Genomic DNA, 21,303 nt, shown 5'->3' with positions numbered 1-21,303 from the left:
GCTGCTGAGGTCTCCTACCTGAAGGCAGCAACATCGTGCAGCGGGGCTGGGCTCGTTTTCTTCCTTCCCGACCTGTTCTGACGCCGGTGACAAGCACTGTTTGAGCAGAGGGTGTGGAAGGTCCGAGCCAGCCACTTCCGGTGCGCGGGGGAGGACAGTCAGCGCTCTAGTCTTCCTAGACGCTGGGGGGGTTAAAAGGCACAGGATCCCGGGTCCCGTGGTGGTGAGTGCACAGTGGCAGTGTCCCAGCTGCTTTAACGGCGCTACCGCTAACGAGACCTGTGGTGTAATTTTACACGTGCTTTTAACTGTGAGGGGGCATAGGGAGGAGAGCGATTAGGCTCCCTTCGTGTTTGTTTTTTAAATTCACTTGTGCACTGTACTGTACTGCTTGACTGTTGTGTCTCCTGCTGGCAGCTACCCCGCAGGTATTTTTAAGAACGTTCACTGGTGGCACTGTTAGGCTGCTGAGGTCTCCTACCTGAAGGCAGCAACATCGCGCAGGGGGGCTGGGCTCGTTTTCTTCCTTCCCGCCCTGTTCTGACACCGGTGACAAGCACCGTTTGAGCAGAGGGCGTGGAAGGTCCGAGTCAGCCACTTCCGGTGCGCGGGGGAGGACGGTCAGCGCTCTAGTCTTCCTAGATGCTGGGGGGGGTTAAAAGGCGGATGCCTACTCGGCAGCGCAGCGGACGAGGGCAGCGGGCGTGCCGGAGGCTCGCCCGTCTGCGCCCATCCGCGGCCGGGCGCGGGCCAGGGCCCCAACCCCTGCTAAGATTTTGGTAAGAACACAGTGGAGCAGAGAACAACTCCTGCGCTTCAGTAGAGGCACCCATAACTCATGCCTCCATAGCATGAAAGTGGAGGAGGACACAGGATGTAAGCGCTGTCAATTTGTGTGTAGTACGGGAGGTAAGGGAGAACAGGAGTATACCAGTCTGGTTTGTGTATTACTTAATGTTAGATATTTGCGCAAACATAGACTGGATATTTATAATCTCCTTACAGAAAAACAATTTGATCTTCTTTTCCTTCTGGAAACGTGGCTAGATGCGCACTCTGTCCCGGATATTATCGAGGCTTTGCCGGAAGGATATCTGATGGTTAGGTAAGACAGGCCTAAGGGTAGAGGCGGAGGCATAGCCATTGATTTCAAGCAGCCTCTGTGCTGCCAAATGGAGCAAATGACGGTTACGGAGAGTGAGGTAGGCGCCTTCACCATCAGGGTGAATGCAGGTACTACAGTGAACGGCTTCCTGATTTACAGACCTCCGGGTCCACACACCAGGTTTACAGACAGCTTGGTAGAAGGTTTTCCTGAAGCCGCTCTACGTAGAGACAAGTTCCTCGTGTTAGGGGATCTGAATATGCACATGGAAGATCCTCTGGACAGAGGGGCCGTTAGTTTCTGTCTGGAATTGCAGGCATTACAGCTAGACCTGAGAGTTAAGACCCCCACCCATCAGCAGGGCCATTTGTTGGACCCAATATTTGCTAATTGGGAGGAAGTGGAGATCAAACCTACCATCCCGGTTCCCTGGTCAGACCACTTTCTTGTGCCGTTTGTGGGGCTCATTCCGGGTGCAAGAGCACTGGAACAGGCACCCCGTAACTATCCTAGCCGGAAATGGGCGAAATTCTCTCAGGCCACGTTCGACGAAGCACTCACCAAAGGAGGGTGACCGGGCGGGGTTGATATGGAAACAGCTAGCAGTAATTTGGATGAGCGCATTACAGAGGCTTTGGACTCTACCGCCCCACTATGTTTGACTAATGCGGGCCGCCGCTCACAGAGAACGGCTCCTTGGTTTTACCACGAGCTGCGGTTGGCAAAGGCGGCATGTAAGCGCGATGAGAGGCAGTGGAGGGTGGCCTTCTCGAGCCAGGCAAAACAGGAGTACTTGGCAAAGAGGCGAGCCTACCATGGGCTGATTAGAAGGGCTAAGGCAGCCCACTCTGCCAAGAGGATCAGGGAGGCAGAGAACTCTGCGAAGGAATTGTTTAAAATCTATAAATCTATTTCCACCCGAAGTCCTCCGCTGCGCCGGCGGATTGTTCTGTGGACTCATGTAACCGTATTGCAGAATTCTTCGCAGAAAAAGTGGCAAAAATGTACTCCTCTTTTCCGGGGCAAATTGTAACAGGGCCTGAGTTTTCAGAAGATGCAGGGGTAGTCAGGGGACGACAGGGATTGGAGAAATGTATTACCCCTTCCCCGGAGGTACTTATAAAGATCTGCAGATCGATAAAGTCGGGCTCCCCGAGGGATCCTGCCTCGCACAAGCGACTTGCTGAAACCCTGGTGACCCTTGAACCTTATATCAGACATCTGCTGGAGGTATCTTTTAGGACTCATACGGTACCTATAGGGTGGAAACAGGCGCCACTCAGTTTGGATTCCGACCCGCCACTCTACTGAGTCGGCCCTGCTTATGGCGGTCGAGACCATCAGACAGGGGGTGGATGAGGGCCAAACTATGGCCCTGGTCCTCCTGGACCTCAGCGTGGCATTTGACACTGTAGCACATGCCACTCTGCTGCAGTGTCTGAATAAAGGTGGGATTTCAGGTGCCGCACTGAAATGGATTCAGTCATTCCTGGTAGACAGGAGCTTTCAGGTCCGGCTGGGGGACTGCTACTCTAGAGACATCAACTTGGGTCAGGGTGTACCTCAGGGTTCGTCCCTGAGCCCAAGCTTATTTAACCTATAGGTCTCCCCAGTGGCAGCCATAGTTGAGGCCCATGGGCTGCGCATAGTGTCCTATGCCGATGACACGCAGCTGGTCATCTCCCTATCGCGCGCGCCCGGTCTTGCTGCTGACAGGTTCAGAGCATGCATGCAGGAGCTTGCATCCTGGATGTCGACCAACTGCCTTAGGCTGAATGGTAGCAAGACGGATGTGCTCGTGGTAGGGGGGGCCTGTCTGTGTGGTCATCGGCATGGTGGCCGTCCTGCCTGGGGTCGGCCCCTACTCCTTGTCAGGAAGTCAAAAACTTGGGCATTTGGCTCGATGCTGAGCTAACATTTGTGCCCCAGATTAGTCGCGTGGTGGGGGTATGCTTTGGCGTTCTGAAAGGCCTGCGGAAGACTATTGAGCTTCTCCCCACGGAGGCCCGTAAGACGCTGGTGCATGCCTTGGTCACTGCAAGATTGGATTATGGCAATCTTCTTTATTTGGGTGCACGGAAAAGAGCCTTGACCACCTTCAGGTGTACCAAAATGCAGTGGCTCGCTTGGTCCTGAGGCTATCCAAAAGATCTGCCTTCAAGGCAGCGCTGCAGGCACTTCATTGGCTTCCTGTCAGGAGCAGAATTGAGTTTAAGGCTCTGTGCACGTGCCACCGTATTATATGCGGCAAGGCACCAAAGCCATTACAGAACCTTATTACTCCCTATGAGCCTGCCCGAGTCTTGAGATCTTCGGGCTCGGGGCTTCTAAAAATTCCCCCCCCCAAAAAAGGCACGTATGGGGGGAAGGTCCTTCCGGTTTCTAGCAGCGAGAAGCTGGAATAGGCTCCCGCTAGAACTCCGCCTTGAATCATCAGAGTCTAGATTCAGGGGAAAACTCAAAACTCATCTGTTTATCCAGTGGACTAGCTCAGTTTTTTTGTTGTGACTCTGTTACTCCCACTTACTATAGCGCGGGACACGCCGGTGTGCGTAACCAGGCGCTTTATAAACCTCCCTATTATTATTATTATTATATCAGCTCATGCACACAAGTTACAGTTTTCCAGCTACTGTGATTATTGGGTTGTTGATGTGTGCCACGTTCACATGATGCATTGAGGTGTGACAGGTACAGCAGATGGGTATGAGACAGTCATGGCCATTTTACACAATTTTGTGGATGGTATGGTACGAGGCGTGCATATGTGGAATGTGGAGTTCTGTATGTGTGCATTCCCATTGACCTATGTGTTGTTTTCGGCACTTGTGTATTGTAAATGGAGAGGTGATCCCTCTGTGTGTCTCAAATGTTCACCCATGTAACCTGGTGTGCCACACATCTCTCATGGCAGTCTTTGGTTTTCCGTGACATCCTTAACGGTATGTGCTGTTGGCATCTCATGATGGTTGTCATTGACATTTGTGCATTTATATCACAACAAGGAGGAGGCCTAATCTCATATATCACCTGACAGTGCTGGAGGACATGGAGGATATAGCGATCATTTGCAAATTCCACCTTGACAGTCCGATACTGAAGGCCCTTTGTGATCTGTTGGAGCCCCACCTGCAGCCTTGTCACCACTACCCAACAGCATTCACACCTACATACAAAGTCATGGCAGCCCTCTACTTTTTTGCAACTGGTTCCTTCCAGGAAACCGTGGCCAGTTCTGCAGGGGTGTTGCAACCCATGTTCAGCCTGGTGCTCAGGGATATTTTTGCAGCCATGATGATATATAAATATACATTTCCCCAAGGGAGCAGAATTGGCCGTTGTAAAGGGTGACTTCTATCCCCTTGGGCACATGCCCCATGTTGTCGGTGCCATCGATTGCACACACGTAGGTCTGGTGCCACAACAGGCATCTGAGCACATTTTTAGAAATCGTAAACATTATCATTCGATGAATGTGCAGGTGTTGTGCCTTGCGAACATGACCATATCACATGTGTGTTCAAGATTCCCCGGCTGATCGCATGATTCGTACATTCTGAGGAACAGCATGGTCCCCCGGATGATGGCAAATCTCCTTCCCGAGCTTGCTTGGATTGTGGGTGAGTATGCCTAGTTATATGGCGTGCTGTGTGTCTGACCTGCTGCCTTCTGCCTGTGCAACATTGCAATGTGTGTTTGTCATTCACAGGTGACTCTGCATATCCCAGCCATCCATGGCTGCTGACCCCACTACGGAATCCCAGGACCCCGGCAGACATTAGGTACAATGACGCACATGGCAGGACCCGATGTGTCATTGAGCGGACTTTTGGCCTGCTCAAGTCAAGATTCCGCTGCCTTGACAGGACTGGAGGTGCACTGTTATACTCGCCTGGGAAGGTCTGCAATATCATTGTGGCATGCTGTATGCTGCACAACATGGCCATTCACAAGGGGATTCCCTTGCTCATGGATAATGGTGAGGACCCAAGGCCCCCGCCTGCCCAAGGACCTGAGTCCAGTGATGAGAACAGTGGAGAGGAGGAAGGAGTTGACATGCGTCAACAGGTCATCACCCGCTACTTAACTTGAAAGTGGGTGAAGAGGTACGACTTGTACATTGTCTGGCGTGATTGCTGTTGTTGTGAAGGGCTATGTGCAGATAGTACAGACAGGCACATGTGGAGTCACCTGTGTGTGGAAATTTGGCAGTGACATTTCACATGTGATCGTATACAGAACTCTGTTTGTCGACACTTGCTGCACATTGTGTTGTCTGCCTGTAGAATTATGTGGATGTTTTGTGTAGTGTTAAGTCTGTGATGCCACACTAACACCAGTGACTGTTGTTCTGTTGTGTCTCCCTAGGTAAGTCAAACTTATCCAGCCCTACATACTGTACATCTTTTGGATACATCATGGACATTTTCAGCACTGTAAATATTGCACTAAAAACAAAACTGCACAAATTCAAGTGCGTAAGGTATTTTATTTACAAAGTTGACATGTGAGGGGTGCGGGCATATTTACATGAAGGTGGTGATGGAGCAGTGAGTTGACAGCTATGGTAAATGAGATGCAAGAGTAGACACCCCATGGATGTGGTGACCCAGTCCAACAGACAGGTGCCATTCACAAGGCAGTGTGGGGAAGGACAGTCCAAACAGTCAATGCAGTGGGGAAGAGGATTGCCATCAGGGCTGGCTCTGTGACTGGCGTGTGGCTAGTGCTTTGCCTCCAGAGACTCCCCGGCTCTTCTTTGGATGCCTCTAGTAAAAGAGAGGGACCCACAAACCAAAGGGGTGGGGTACAAAAAGAATATTAGTCAAAGCAAGAGATCCCCTTTGGATAGACTTACACTAGCATTCTTAGCTTATACACACAGCCTTAAAGCATTAATGTTAACCAACACAACATTCAATTCTAATACTGGAGCAGACAACAAACGTGCAGAGATAGTACTTATGAAAAGTCAATTAAAAAAGTATACAGTTTATTTCATATTAAAAACATAATACATTGCTAAACAAATATTTTGTTTAATACAGTACTAAACAATGATATATTACAAATACAGTGGGAGACAATAAAAACAAGGAAAATAATTCCTATAGCTAAGAGAGAACTGCAATAGTATAGAACAAAATCACACTACACAATTCGTAAAGTATCGTAATTGGAGTGGTTATTACAGAAACTTAGGGCCAGATGTAGGTAGGCATTTACCGGTCGGTAACGGCCGAAATCGGCCGTTACCGACCGGTAAATGCAATTTGAGATGTAGGGCCCTGTATTTTACAGAATCGGTAAATTTACCGATCGGTACATTTACCGATTCTGTAAAATACCGAATCGGTATTTTTTCCGATTCGGTAAAATTGATATGTAGGTGGGACTCTTCTGAGTCCCACAAGCATTACAGAATCGGTATTTTACCATCAAATACTATTTGATGGTAAAAAAACGATTCTGGTGTGCATGCACATGTGTGCATGCACACCTGTGCCATATGACAGGCAGACCTGCCCTTAGGGCAGGTATGCCTGCCACATGGCCCCCGAACCTTTTTTGGGGGTGCTAGAGGGTGTCAAAGTGACACCCCCTGCACCCTTGTCAGAATCGGTATTTACCGATTCGGTAAATACCGACCGGCAATGCCCCATTCATTCCTATGGGCTTCAAAGCCCATAGGAATGAATGGGGCATTACCGGTCGGTATTTACCGAATCGGTAAATACCGATGTTTACCGATTCGGTAAAAGGAACATCTGGATGTTCCTACATATCCACCCCTCAGATTTACCGATTTTTAATTACCGAATCGGTAAAATTCGGTAATTCAAAATCGGTAAATCTCATTTACCTACATCTGGCCCTTAATGCAGTATGACTCAAAGATTGCATCGACGTGTTTCGGTGGGCGTGAAAATAAGAAGCCAGCACCTTCTTCAGGATTAAAATTTAATAATTCACCGTTGAAGAAGTTTGTCCCGGATTCCCTTGTTTCGCGATAATAGCAGACTGCTAGCTACCTGTTAGTTAAGGGTGGAAAATGCAATGGTGTTTGGGTTGTGCAAGGAAGTACTTATGAGTGTGTTGGTTAACATTTGTTTGTACTTACCAGCCTCCACTCCCCTGGATACTCCTGTGAGACTCTCAGGATGCAGTATGGCAAGCACCTTCTCCTCCCATGGTGTGAATGGTTTTGGTGGAATTGGAGTCCCACCGCCAATCTTGTCAGCAAGCTCCCGGTTCTTGCTTCTCCTCTCTTTGACAACCCTTTTGAGATCATGCCACCACTTCATGATCTCCTTCTTGGATCACGGGGTGGTCCCTACTGCATTGACTATTTGTCCTATCCTTTCCCACATTTGTGTCCTTGTGGCTAATGGTTGTTGGACCAGGCTACCAAACAGTTGTGGTTCCACACTCACTATCTCATTGACCATGACCGTCAACTCACTCTCTGTGAATTTGGGCATTTCATGTGCTGCCATGGTGCGTGGTGTTTGAAGTTTTTGTGGCCATCGTTCGTGGAAGGAGCATAGAACCCCCGTGTTCTGTCGCCGGAATCTTGGAGCCCTGTTGATATCAATTGGACAGGGAGTTATTTTAAACCATTTGAAATCGACCGCTTTTGAGCACAAGTAAAAAGGCAATCATCGCCATTAATTATCCCCACATCAGGAGGACTATATCTTCTCGGTTTCACAAAAATACTCATTATTGTGGCCATTACTTTTAACTCCGGTCGGCGGGTCTAACCGAAATCCCACTCCTTAATTAAGGAAATATAGAAATTCAAAATCAACAATCAAGACCAACTAATTACATCAGTGACTATGGAATATCTATCTGCGAACCTCAATTAAAATAGAATATCTTCGTCACATAAACAAAGAAAAGAAACTCATTGTACAGATAATCCAGATTGCAACGTCAATTAGCATTAATACATTTCGTGTTTTTAAAATACTATCGTGGCTGCTCCAGAAGAAGGCGCTGGCTCGCCGAAACGCGCGTAGAGATTAATTTAGCCACATTTTTCACTCTTAAAAATTGTGTTTATTTCATGTAACCTTTATTTGTTGGATCAATTGCCCCCCCCCCCTTTTTAACAGTGTTGTTGTGTAATTTTGATCCATTAAGTCACATACGTTAATTATAATTTGTGAATGTGTATTATTATTTTAATGTGTTTTAAAAATTTGTGAATAAAATTGAACTTCCCCTTTTTACAAAAAACCAATGTTTTAGCTCAGTTTATTTCGACCACTTATTACGTTCTGTTGCCTAGACTGATACATATCAAATTATTTGAAGTTTTTGTGGGTGCAGGGGTGTGTGTGGTGAGTATGGTGTTGATGTGTGAGGTGTGTTGTGTGCTGGGGGATTGTTGATGCTGGTGTGATGGTGGTAGTGATGGTGGTAGTGGTGGTGGTGGTGGTGTGTGTGCTGTGTTATTTTGCCTCTCCTGTCAGATGTAGTGTATGTCCTTCTCTTCTGGAGTGTTGCAAAGGATTGTGGTCAGTAAAGGGGCTGGTTTTATACTCAGCTGTGTGGGTGTGTCCAAATGGGATTTAGCTGTGAGGTGTGTTGTGGGTGTTGTCCTAGAAAATTTATGTTTTTTTGAGCATTTGTTTTTTTTCATTGGTATGTGTTTTGTGTATTTTAAGAGCATGGCTACTTTGATATGTGCTAAGTTTGGCATTGTTGTGGTGTTTTGGCATCATCCGCCATGTTTTTCATGTACCGTCCTCTTGGGTGGCTATGCTGTTGCTCTTCCGCTGTCTCTCCCATTCACTCCTGTGTGCGACCGCGGCGGTCGGAAACAGCGGATCGTACCGCGAGTCCATTGGGGATATCCTAATTTACTGTGTGGTGTCTCCGCTTTGCTTGCGGTGGGTTGTGGCTTTTCCACTGCATTTCCGACCACCTAAGTTGGTTTTTGGACCTCACAGCCCGGGTTGGACGTTTTTCGTTAGTCCGCTTCCGCCGCGGTCGGTCTTTTTTGGCAGTTGATCCTAATTTGACCTCCGGTTTATCCGTGTCCCGGCGGGCGGTTGTTTTACGTCTCCATGGCGGTCGGGGTGATTTTCTGCCCGCTATCCTAATGGGACCCCAAGTCTTTGTAATACCATCAGATTTAAACCCTTGCCTGGGGGCTAATGCCCCAGCTGTGCTGGGGCGGGGGGGGGCGCGCACAGCACCCGGTGCTCATGACGAGCTCAGCTTGTCATGAGATATGGTGGCCGTGTGCTCATGACGAGCTGAGCTCGTCACGGCCACACCTGTTTCTTCAGAAAGTTCAACACAGCAGGGGAATTAGCCCCACGTGCGGGCGTTATGACCGTTATGACGAGCTCAGCTCGTCATAAGCACATGGCCACCGTGGCTCATGATGAGCTGAGCTCGTCATGAGCATGGGAGAGGTTAATAGCCTGCCTATTGTTGATTGGGTTGGGGTTCTGGTACATCTCCAACATCTGCTTCAGGAAGAAGGTCTGAATAAAAAAGTCATGCTGTGTTGCAGACGTAATGGAAGAGGCCACTTCAAAGCAGTATATGATAATCATGAGAATCAGATACAACAAGAGCATCCTACAGTTAGACTTCATAACTCCCATTATGGCCACTATAGACCAGACAAAAGACAGATGCCGATAAAGATGCCTATCCAAGCTGGCCAGAAATTTCATCATTATCTGTAGCTTCAAGAAGTGGGTAAAGGGATCTCTGATCTGACACAAAAGATATGCACCCTGCTGTCAATGCCATCCCAGCCACTGTAATAATTACATTTCCAAAAATGAGAGTGCCTTTTGCCTTTTTCCAGCACCACTATAAATACTAAGCTCTTTGGCCAAGACCTTACTCCTCTGCCAGCATCTCCCCATAGACTGTGAAACACCTGTGGGAATCCAATTTGGCTACTTTGACCACTTTCCACTACAACTGGTGCCCAATATGCCCAAACTCCAGTTCATGTTTAATGAGGGGAGCCCCTATTACAGTGTTGGCTGATACAGTGTTGGTTGACACAGTCTTCGTGTAGCCTATATTCAATCTTTTACCAAACACATAATGGCATGTACAACATTACACCTGTTACGTTTTGAATGGTCAGTGAGTTTGTAAGGCATATTTTCCACCTTCAAATACTTTGTGTTATAAGTAACCTTACATGTGGTGAAATTGCCAAATCTAAAGTTCCTACAGTTGGTGCCAAATCCTCTCCATGAGGACGGCTCTCTGTGTACCCAGACCACAGAATCTTTAATCTACCCATGATGTTTGAACACCAACAAGGGACTGCCATTATTGATGTCCTCAAGAAATCTCCATTGTGCCTTGATGATCTTTTGAGTCTGATTGCTGACAGGGTAAAACCTCATAACCATTCAATTATTCTGTTAGTTTAATCCATCTCCAGCAATTTACCTCTTGAAATAGATGATTCACTTTTAATAGTCCTCTTTGTTTATGCAGCTTCTCCGGATGTGCAGGAACTGTCCAAAAGGCAGATTGACATGTAGGGCCCTAGAACGGTAGCTACTGTATAACAACAAGGAATACCTATCAGTGGGATTCTGGTACAAGGAGGGCAATGCGGTTCTGTCCTTGTGTTTTACTAGCGGGGCAAGGCAATTAATATCAATGTTACTGTGACTGCATGTAAAACTGAGGTTTATGCTTTGGGCAACCAGTTATCCAGTAAATGATTCCAATTCCTCATTTGGTCTCTGCCAAATCAAAAACGTATCATCTATATACTGGTGCCAACACTGATGTTGTTCTAATATAGATTCTCTGGAGCGGATATGGTGTGGTCCTTAACTTCCATTAGTTTTGTTATGTCCTGCGGTAAACAACCTTTGCAACACAGTCAAAACACCGCAGTGCCATCACAACACAGAATTACCACGACTTGCACTGGAGAGCGCTCTAGACTAAGGAATAGTAGATTTACTATTCCAACACCTTCCCTACTGTACGTAGGCTGGAGTTGGAATAGTAAATTATACTATTCCTAAGTCCAGCACCCTACAGAGCAAGTTGTGGTAACGACTTGTGTTGTAAAAGCTCCGTTGTGATGTACCGCAATCATTTTGATCGCGTGGTAACATCATACATCCGTCCTGGCAAAACATGTTCCCATTGCACGCCTTTAGTTTAAAGTTATAATTTATTTTTAACATGAAATAATTTTGTTTCAAAGCTATCGCTGACAGCTGGAATATGAACTCCACCCAGGCTAGTTGAGTAACACACTGCTGGCCAGATTTTCAAAAAATGAACGCAGCACAGCCCCCAAAGAGGCTGAGATGAATTGTGTGACAGAAGGGAGTAGGAGAGCACCATATCTACAGAGATATGGCATTATCCTCCCTTTTCCCTAGAACCGGTGCGGATTTCAGCTGTCAAGCACCACGCACACACCTTAGCTCAAAAGCTCTATGGTTCTGGCCTGAGTCTAGCGTAGCTTTTATATAGGAAGGGTACCCTTCCTGTACAAAATACTATGCATAGACTTGTTCAAACACTTTTCCACCTTTGTATGTGTGCTGCACAGTGCTGCATGCATACAAAGTAGGAAAAGAAAGCAGAAATAAAAAAATGTCTCCTCTTAATGCCTCCTTTCAGATGGCATTACCTTTTGGCGCTAAATCCTGTCTACAATTTTTTGTAGACAGGGTTTCGCATCAAAATTCATGAGGGGTTGTATGGGAGCGCTGCTTTGTGTTACTTGTTGGGTACTTCTCAAAACAAGTTTTACGCTGGAAAGTAAATCGCTAAAAAGCATTTTGTGCTGGTTAACGTCACTTTTGGGATGCTAACCCAGTGCAAAATGTTTGAAAATCTAGCTCTGTGTGCTCCAAGATCCTGCATTGGTAGAAAGAGATAGCATAGAGATACAGATTCTATTGGAGATGTGCTGTGGGAGGTGGAGATGCTATTGGAGACGTGATGCGAGGAGATGCTGAGATGTGCTGAAGGAGTGAGGGTTGAGCCTCGGTTCAAAGACCATGGAGAGGCGCCACCACTGTTCGCAGCTTTGAGGAGGTCTGATACAGACTGTGGCGGCATCCATTGTTTCCCTTGAGAGCCTTACCTTCCTTGCTTGCTTTATTGTTGAGGTCCTGTGTCTGGTACTCTCAATGATCACTAAATAAACTCCGACGCTGCAGTGAGAGGCCTGAGAGGCGGCATGATAGGGTGATACATGCTACAGCGATGTACTGGTTGGGTGGGGGGAGTTTACTCACTCTGTTGCCATCCTGTCTACCATACTGCCCATTACCCTGCTTTTTCCATCGGCATCGGGACCACAGGCTTCGCAGATGTAGACGCAAGGGCATTGTTGAGCCCCTGTGAATGGTGCTCTCTCAACTCTCACCCATACGGGGTGCTGAAGGCGGCATTAGCTGCGTCAGCTGGGTGCTGTAGCAGAGTGCACTAGAGTGCTGTTTGTTACAGGGAGTGCAGCATTTAATGTCAGCACTGAATGTCTGGAAGAAGAGAGGTGGGACGCGTTAAGCATTTACAGTGTTGGTAGACCAGGGCCCGGAGGCAGCCTCTCTAGAGCAGGTGCGGCTTGTGTTCTGAGAGAACCACCTGTGCACCCTCCTAGATTTTTTAATGCATGCTGGGATTGGTGCTCTCTGTTGTTCACCTTTGCCTGTTTATATGCTGTGTTACTTTATGGTTTTACCTCTGCTATTTTCAACATTTTTACCTGGAATATTTAGGACACCCAGTTTAGGCAACTAACCAAGGCAATTGCCGGAGCTGTCAGAACTTCTATCAGAACTTCTGAAGTTGTTGGAATTCGCCGGAATTGGAAGTTGACAACTGACGTTCTTGAGTGTTTGTTGCCTTGGAATCCGTAACTCTGAAGTGTTAGTTTTCACCTTTCTTAGTGGCAGAGTGTATATTGAGGCCAGGAGGAAGGGTAGTGGAGCTGATAGCCACAATCAGAGCAGGGAGGGGAAGTGTGGTCAAAGAATGCTCTGAGGCTGGTCAGAGGGAGCCTTTACGTTCACTGGGGACTGCCCCTTCCGTTCTCTTCATCCCTGATACCTGCAAGGTTCTTGTACAAGAAAAAAGTGGGGTCTTTAATCTCGGGGAACTTGGCATAACGGACTACTACAAAGAAGTCTCTGGGGGGGGTCTAGAGCTTCGTATCCTTGTTCCAGACTTGCACCGAAAAATGGCAAAAATGGTAATGATGACAGTATCATCACCAAGTGGGCAGTGGGAGACATATTAAGGGATGTGGTATCCCATCTAACTCATTGTTCCACAGTGGTGTCCCCACCATCCCCTCAGAAGGGATTTTGTGGCACCTCCACCTCATGGCTAAACCAAAGTCATGTGGGTGGGTTTCTGGCCCCCATCATGGAAGTAACACTGGAGCCTAACTTGATTTTTGTTAAGTTTATACAGCACCAAGACTACTGTGACCCCTACATCTTTCCCCTCAGAGATAAAAAGGGCCCAGTCTCTAGGGACCAGACAGAAATCTATCAGGTTGGTTGTTGGGTTTCCATCTTTTCTGCTGGACTTACTCACAAAATAATGTAAGGCTGAAAGTCCAAAGCCTGACCTGAGGGAGGAGGAAAGTAATATGATTTCGATTAAAATTAATGCTGATGGGGGGGGCGTGGCTAGCGGCCGAGTACAATGGCTGCTGCCTAAGGGAGGTCCGGTGAAGCAGTAGCCTTTCACGCCAATCCGGGCATAAATCCATACAACAAATGCACCTCAAAGACTGGTCCTAAAGCCTGGAACCAAGCGGCAGCTGCGGTAGAAACTCCGGCCGCAATCTGACACCGAGGCCGTGCACAGTGGGAAGTAGGCGCCAGAGGCCTACTGAGCGAGCGGCCGCCGGGGACTCAATTACAGGCCGCACCCGGCATAAAACGCAATGGCGGAGGTGGGCCGGGAGACATGGGGACAAAGCTGGGAGCGCCTTGGGACACCCCGACTGCCCTACTGACTCTGGAGCCCGGAGTTGAGACCACGGGAGAGCCGACAACGAGGTGAGGCCTGCTGCCGGCGGGACAGCGAGGGACTGGAGTGTCTGAGTCCCCCAAGGCCTCATCGGACCGGAGACGCAGCAGCCCGCACCCCAGCGGAGATCGGGATTGGCAGCACCTGCGCCAGTGCGGAGACCCGATAGAGCAGCCCCCCCTCACTGGCCGTGGGGGGTGAAATCTTTACAAAATACACGGAGGCCTGCTGTGACCGACCTACACACCAAAGGCCGATAATTATTTTGGGCTGAGGAGGAATCGGCTACACGACAACCCCCCCATCTCCTACTCGCAACACATATTACTGGGGGCAGTATCACCCCACACGGCGGCCCTGAGTATCTCGCCGGGCTACAGGGTCTGGATATCCCAAGACCAACACCGCGCTTCGCGGCAGGGTGCCCTGTCAAACACCGAAGACGCCATGGTGGGCAGGGGACCCGCGTAATCAGAACGCGCAAACTAGACAGAACAAATATGCCTCCCACCTCAGTCGGAGAAAAGTGATTCCTCGGAGAAAGTCCCCGGGGGCGATGGCTCCAAAAAAGTTAAGTTGGATGATATTATGACAGCCCTTACAAGTGTCCAGACCACGGTGGGTACAATCTCCACAGATGTCTCCCTCTTAAGAGCAGACTTTCAGAAAATGTCAGCCCGCGTCACGGAAGTCGAACAAGTCACCAAAACTCTGACGTTCGACACTGCTGCTTTGCGAAAAACAGTATCCTGGCTCAAAACTGAGAATAAATTATGGGCGGAGAAGCTGAACGATCAAGAAGGACGCTCACAAAGAAATAACGTCCGAATCCTCGGAATTCCGGAAAGTGAAGGGAATCAGGCAATGGACCTCTACGTGGAGGACCTTATCAAGACTCAGCTACAACCAAAGTGTCTATCAGCTTTCTTCTCAGTGGAAAGAGCCCACCGGGTGCCGGGGGGAAGACCCAGGCCGGGGGCACCCCCCAGACCAGTGCTCGCCCGTTTATTCAACTTTCGAGATCGCGATGCCATATTGCAAACGGCCAGAGTGACCCCACCGATCCGAGTCCAGAACTCAGCAGTATCCTTTTTCCCTGACTACACGCGGCGGTCTCCAGATGCCGCCGCAGTTTCTTAGAAGTCAAAAAAGAACTACAAGCCAAAGATTTACCTTACGCAATGTTATTCCCAGCGAAACTCAGAGTAGTGGCAGAGGGCAAAACATGTTTTTTTGAGATGCCGGAGGAGGCACACGACTGGCTGGAGGTCTGGCGCTGAGCGGAGGGACCACGATGCGGCACTAGGGGCCAACGCCGCCGAAGAGAGAGCGAAGAAATGAGCGGGCAGGAGCAGCGGCGGCAAGAAGAGGACGACCTGCAACACACTCAAAATGAGGACCTCGTCACGGATAACGCTGGCGGCCTGTAATGCTGGCGACCTGAGAATAATTGGAAATCAGAGCACGAACCTGGACAAGATGCAGTTTGGCCATCTTTGAGCACTGGGCTGAGGCAGTCTAAGGGGGAAAGGGAAGGACTGCGCTTCTCACTGGACCTCTTACCCCCCTCCCGCAAGTACATAGTTCGGGGTTGGGATTGAGCACTCTGCTATGTTGGGGTGGCGGGCAGTTTGAAGTCCGTTGGGCAGGAGGCAGTGTGGGGGGGAGGGGCACAGGGTTGGGGTGTTTGGGTTCTGAGTTTTTTTGTTTTAGTTTGTAACGGCAATGACAGTAGAACAACGTACCCGCTGGCTGCTAAACTTCCACACTACATGGATGATGTAAAATACACACCCCCTGCTTACCGCACATATGGCGACACTCACCCCAGTTGAAGGTACTCCAGAGGCGACCCCGATACGCCAGTCACCCCCCTAACACTACTCATGTGGAACGTGCACGGCTTAGGAGATAAAACCAAGCAGGGTCTGGTGCTGCAGGCTCTCAAACGTCAGGCCCCCACGTTAGCACTCCTACAAGAAACACACCTCACAGACACGGCGTGTGGGGCACTGGACAGGTGGGGATATAAAATGGCAGTGCACTCCGAGTGTTCCTCAGGCTCCAGGGGAGTAGGTATATTGGTACTGAAGTCTTCCTCCTTTATAATACTACAAATAAAAAAGGATGATCAGGGGATATTTGCAGCAGTGCAGGGTCAGTGGGAGGGGCTGAAAATTAACGTAGTGTCGGTGTACATTCTCTTGGCGCACCATACAGTAGAGCTTCCAGCTCTTAGTGAATTTCTGCTTGCAGTGCCGGAGGGGGACCTGATTATCGGGGGGGACTTTAATACCACGATGGATGCTGACTTGGACAGATACCCAGTGAAAACACAGACACCTGGCGACTCTCATCTACAGAGTTTCAAAGAGGCACTTGGACTGCTTGACATCTGGAGGCATCAAAATTGCACAACACGACAATATACGTTTCATTCGAATAGACTATTTCCTGACTTCCACTAATAGTTTGCAGAACATAGTAAAATGTAAAATGTAAATTGATACTTGTATAGCGCACTACTCACCCGCAAGGGTCTTAAGGCGCTTGTACGAATACCGCTGTGGAACCCCTCCTGGCTTTCCCTGTGAGGCGTCCACTCCTGGGCACCCCCAAGGTGGAGGCCAGGCATCCTTAGCGTTGTGGGGGCTGTTGTGGAGATTAAGCAAGCTATTGCCCAGAGTTGCAGAGTGAGACTCCATGATTGAAATAGGCACAGAGGCGAGAATTATCAGGTCCGTGAAATGTTTGAGCCCAAGACCTGCCGAGGCGGGGAATTGAACCCTGGTCCCGGGCTAGACCTCTGCATCAGGGTCTGCCGCTCTTTAATGATCAAGCCTAGAGGCATCTCCGACCACTCACCGGTAATGGTGCCTTTTTCACTTCACCATGTGTCCCACAGGAGGACATACCCCATCTACCCCGGATACCTACAGATTCCGAAAATTCGAAAAGAAATCCAAAAAGCTACAAAATATTTCTTTACAGAAAACACTGCATCCGCCAGCTCTTCATCAGTTTTATGGGAAGCCTTTAAAACGGTCATTAGGGGGCAGGCCATAGTCTCTATCATGGGCTATAAGCGAGACAAACAGAAAGATTTACTAGACCTAGAGTTGGAACTACACTCGGCCGAGACACAAAACTCAGCAGATCACTCTTCGTCCTCGGCGCATGCACTACACCTCAAACAACAACAATATAGAGACCACCTGCGAAAGGAGACTGTGTCCAACCTCACTGCCACTAGACATAGGATATACGACGTAGGCAACAAGGCAGGGAAGCTCTTAGCATGGCTAGATAGGCGGGAGCAAAGAATTAAGGGAATAGCACAAATACGGACGGATGAGGGACAATTGACATCGGACCCACAGGAGATAGTAAACCCTCTGGGGCGACACTTCCGAGATGTTTACACATTGATATCGCTCGTGTCAGAAGAGGAAACAGCGGCTTCCATAAAAGACGTAGTAATGCCCAAGCTCTCTCAAGAGGCCTCCATGGAGTTGGAGGCAGATCTTGGAGAGGAAGAGTTGCACACCGCAATACGTTCATTACAGTCAGGGAAGGTACTAGGGCCTAATGGGGTCTCAATAGAATTGTATAAACAGATGGCGGACTTTCTCAACCCCCACTTATTAAGTATGTACGACAGCCCAGGAAAAGGTGAACTGCTGCAAGATCAGCAGCTAGCCACTTGTTCTGACCGACTTTTTCGGCCCTCCTTTGAGGAAGGATGATTGGAAGTGACTCTAGTCTATTATCATTCTAGTGCAAGGGTTAGAACCATGAACAGGGCCTATCCATAGGGCTCAGTAATGCACTTTCGTACCCTTTTCCTTAGATCAGGGCTTATAAACTTATGTTAGGGGATAGATTCATTAGTATTAGTGATAATCCGTCCTTTTGCAAGAGTGTTAGTATACCTTCTATGGAGTTATGCTTATTTCGGGCCTTGTGGGCCTCAAACGGGAGAGACTCCATCTTGCTTTCTGCCCCGGCAGCTTGAGATGCTTCTAGGTCAAGTGTAATGTTTTAGTTTCGAAGTGTTGTTCGCTTGGAGAGAACCGGCTCAGGCTGGCCCTTATCGAAAGACTGTATTTTTCTCCACTCCGAAGACACAACATCAGGCCGGCCGGCTGGGAATGTGTCCTTGGTACGGGGAGGTACAAGAATTTGGTGGGCGGCAGGTTACTGGCCGTAACTTTCCATGAAAGGACAAGCTTCCATATTAGCGAAAGCATGAGGCAGTGAGTTAGTCAGTCTGTAGGCGGCAGCTAGCCGTTAGCATCAATGCTATTAATTATTTCCAGGCAGACAGTCACCATTTTGAAGTCCGAGAAAGATCGAGAAGCTGATACTCTCTTAGAAAGATTGAAGTTATTTTAGTTGGAGCAGCTGGCGAGCTTTGACCCATACGATCAGAGCATTTCGAATGAAGCAGTTAATCAGAAGAATGAATACCAGAGTGGCTGAAACTAAATTATAAGATCGAAGCCGAGAAGTGGAGATGGTCCGTGATTGAGAGGAGAGAGGAGTAGTGCAGAACAGCCAGAGAGAAAGCAGCTAATGAAAGGAAGGTTCCAGTGATTTGGAGGGAAGCAGAGAAGACAGAGCATAGCGGTGCAGACGTGTATCCGTGACTGCCAAGGCGTGACTTTAAGACGAGCCAAGGCACAGACGAGAAGGGAACCTAGATGACTGCCGAACCCCGACTTCACGTTAATAAGGTGATATCTGCCCATATTCTATAGTGTGCACATTCTAACCTTCCACTTTCCTTTGCAGGATATATGTCATAGTATTGTATTGTTCTTTTTCTGTTCATTGTAATAAAGATACCCCAGTTCTTAGTGAACCAGCATGTGCCTCGTATTCTTGTTCAATCAGGGTAAACTGCTCTTCTAGTCAGGCATTGTTTTCATGAACGGATGTAATTCCCGGTCTGGTAAGTAGTGACTGAGCAATGAGGGAGAGAGGGGCCCCTTAGGGTGAAGAATAGATTGCACATCCTCTAATTTGGTAAGTTGTTGTATAATTCATCATATTGTAGTATCATATCTCGAGTAGCCAATGAGAGATTCCTTCCTAAGGTATTCTTAGGAAAGTGGTCGTCGTTGGTAAGCGGCGTTAATGAGAACACCAGGCGGGAAACTGGTGCATAGGTCCGCCGGATTGTGGACCGGGTTGTGAGTGAGAGAACACCAGGGAGGAGACTGGTGCATAGGTCCGCCGGATTGTGGACCGGGTTGTGAGTGAGAGAACACCAGGGAGGACACTGGTGTGTAGGCACGCAGGATTGCGGAGGTACCGAGCGAGCACTGACTGTGGTCAGTGTGTAATGGTAACTAATCAGAACTGCCCTAGGGTAGACTAGTCTGGGCCTAAGTCGCCGCGAGACTAACCGGTATGAGTGGGATATTGTAGAAAACCTATGCATGTATATTGCTAATTCCCCATCCTTAGGTACAAAACATATACATACCTATTGTAAATACGTCCTAAGGAGGGAGGTGATTACGTTCCGGCTGGGTTGGAGGTGCTCTGAGGAGCTGATCCTATCTGGTCCGAGAATCCGGTTGTTACACCACTATAGTGGCTATTCGGAAACCCGGGAAGCCCCTGACCGAATGCGCCTCCCATCGTCCCATCTCCCTGATAAATGCAGAGGCCAAAATTCTGGCTAAAGTTTTGGCCAACAGACTTATAGCGCACCTCCCGCACTTAATTCACCCGGATCAATCAGGCTTCATGCCGAATAGGAACACCGCGCTGAATCTCAGGCGCTTACACAGGGTGATGGCCAAAGCATAGGCTCTGACGGAGCCGGCAGTGGTGCTATCCTTAGATGCAAGAATGGCTTTTGACGTGGTGGAGTGGAGTTTTTTTTTGCAGTCCTTAGCCATCTAGGGTTTGGCCCCAAATTCTGTGCCTGGGTCCGCCTCTTATATAATAGCCCACGAGCACATGTGACGACCAATGGGCACATATCGGAAAGCATACCGCTGACAAGAGGGACACGCCAGGGGTGCCCCCTGCCACCGCTCCTTTTTGCGCGGGTGCTGGAGCCCTTGACAACTCAGATCAGAGGATACCCTTTCCTGAAAGGAATCCGGTGGGCGGAAGGCTGGGAGGACCGCCTGTCCCTCTATGCCGATGATATCCTGGTAAACTTGACAGACCCTGAACACTCCCTACAAGTGCTCCTTGAGATATGTGACAGTTACGGGAAGGTATCAGGGTACACTATCAACTGGTCCAAGTATGTCCTGTACGTACTGCAAGAACCCACGCCACGTCTCCCTGAAAGCTGTCAACTTCTGGTCTCCCATAGTTCCTTTAAATATCTAGGCATTCATATCACAGCGGGACCTACAGATTTCTTCATCAAAAATTTGACGCCCCTACTGGAGAGTTTGAGGTGAAATGTGGCACATTGGGAGCTACTCCCGCTAACGCTGTTGGGAAAAGCGGCATTGTTTAAAATGATGACCTTACCCCATTTTTTATACGCCCTTGAAAACACGCCGTACCCAATGCCTTTAAAATATTTTAAGCAAATAGCTGCACAGGTGTCCAAGCTACTGTGGGGCAATAAGCCAGCTCCTAAGCACTGGCGAAACTGAGTCGCAGTTGGTATGACGGAGGAATAGCGCTCCCTAATGTCCAATTGTAGTATTGGACGGCTCACTTCAAAATTATTAATCAATGGATACACGCCTATAGGGCAGACAGGTCCCAGCTGGGCACTGGAGCTATGCTTTCTGTGCTCTACAACAAAGACCAAATTATTAGGACTGACAAAACACACGGCTACATTATGGCACACAGCACAGGCATGACTTGGATGGAAGGGGTCCCTAACCCGACTTACCCCACTATGGGATACAAAAAACTGGGACATTTGCGTAATAGCAAGGAATTCGACCAATTGGACAACATTGGTAGCTCCACGATAGGTGACCTGTGGGATAAAGGAAATGTGATCCTGTTTGCCCAGCTCCGACAACAATATGACCTTGCTCCATCTACGGCCTTCCGATACACGCAAATCAGACATGCGGTGCTGGCGGCACTATCGCAGGGTACGGAGGTCCCTGAGGCTTCCCCGCTGGAGGACTGGCTGCTCACAGACTATATCCAAAAACGCACCACGTCGTTTCCTTACCGTAAATTAA

At 48.6% G+C, this 21,303-nt stretch overlaps 1 pseudogene; it reads right to left on the bottom strand.

Annotated features, from left to right (window-relative positions):
• The window catches only part of LOC147707541 (uroplakin-1b-like), a 46,193-nt pseudogene extending 33,728 nt beyond the window's left edge, over positions 1–12,465 (bottom strand).
• Between the last annotated feature and the right edge of the window lie 8,838 nt (positions 12,466–21,303).

Source organism: Lissotriton vulgaris, chromosome 6 (genome assembly GCF_964263255.1).
Source record: "Lissotriton vulgaris chromosome 6, aLisVul1.2, whole genome shotgun sequence".
In the NCBI taxonomy this organism is placed as follows: Eukaryota; Metazoa; Chordata; class Amphibia; order Caudata; family Salamandridae; genus Lissotriton; species Lissotriton vulgaris.
This window is presented reverse-complemented; position numbering and strand designations above follow the sequence as displayed.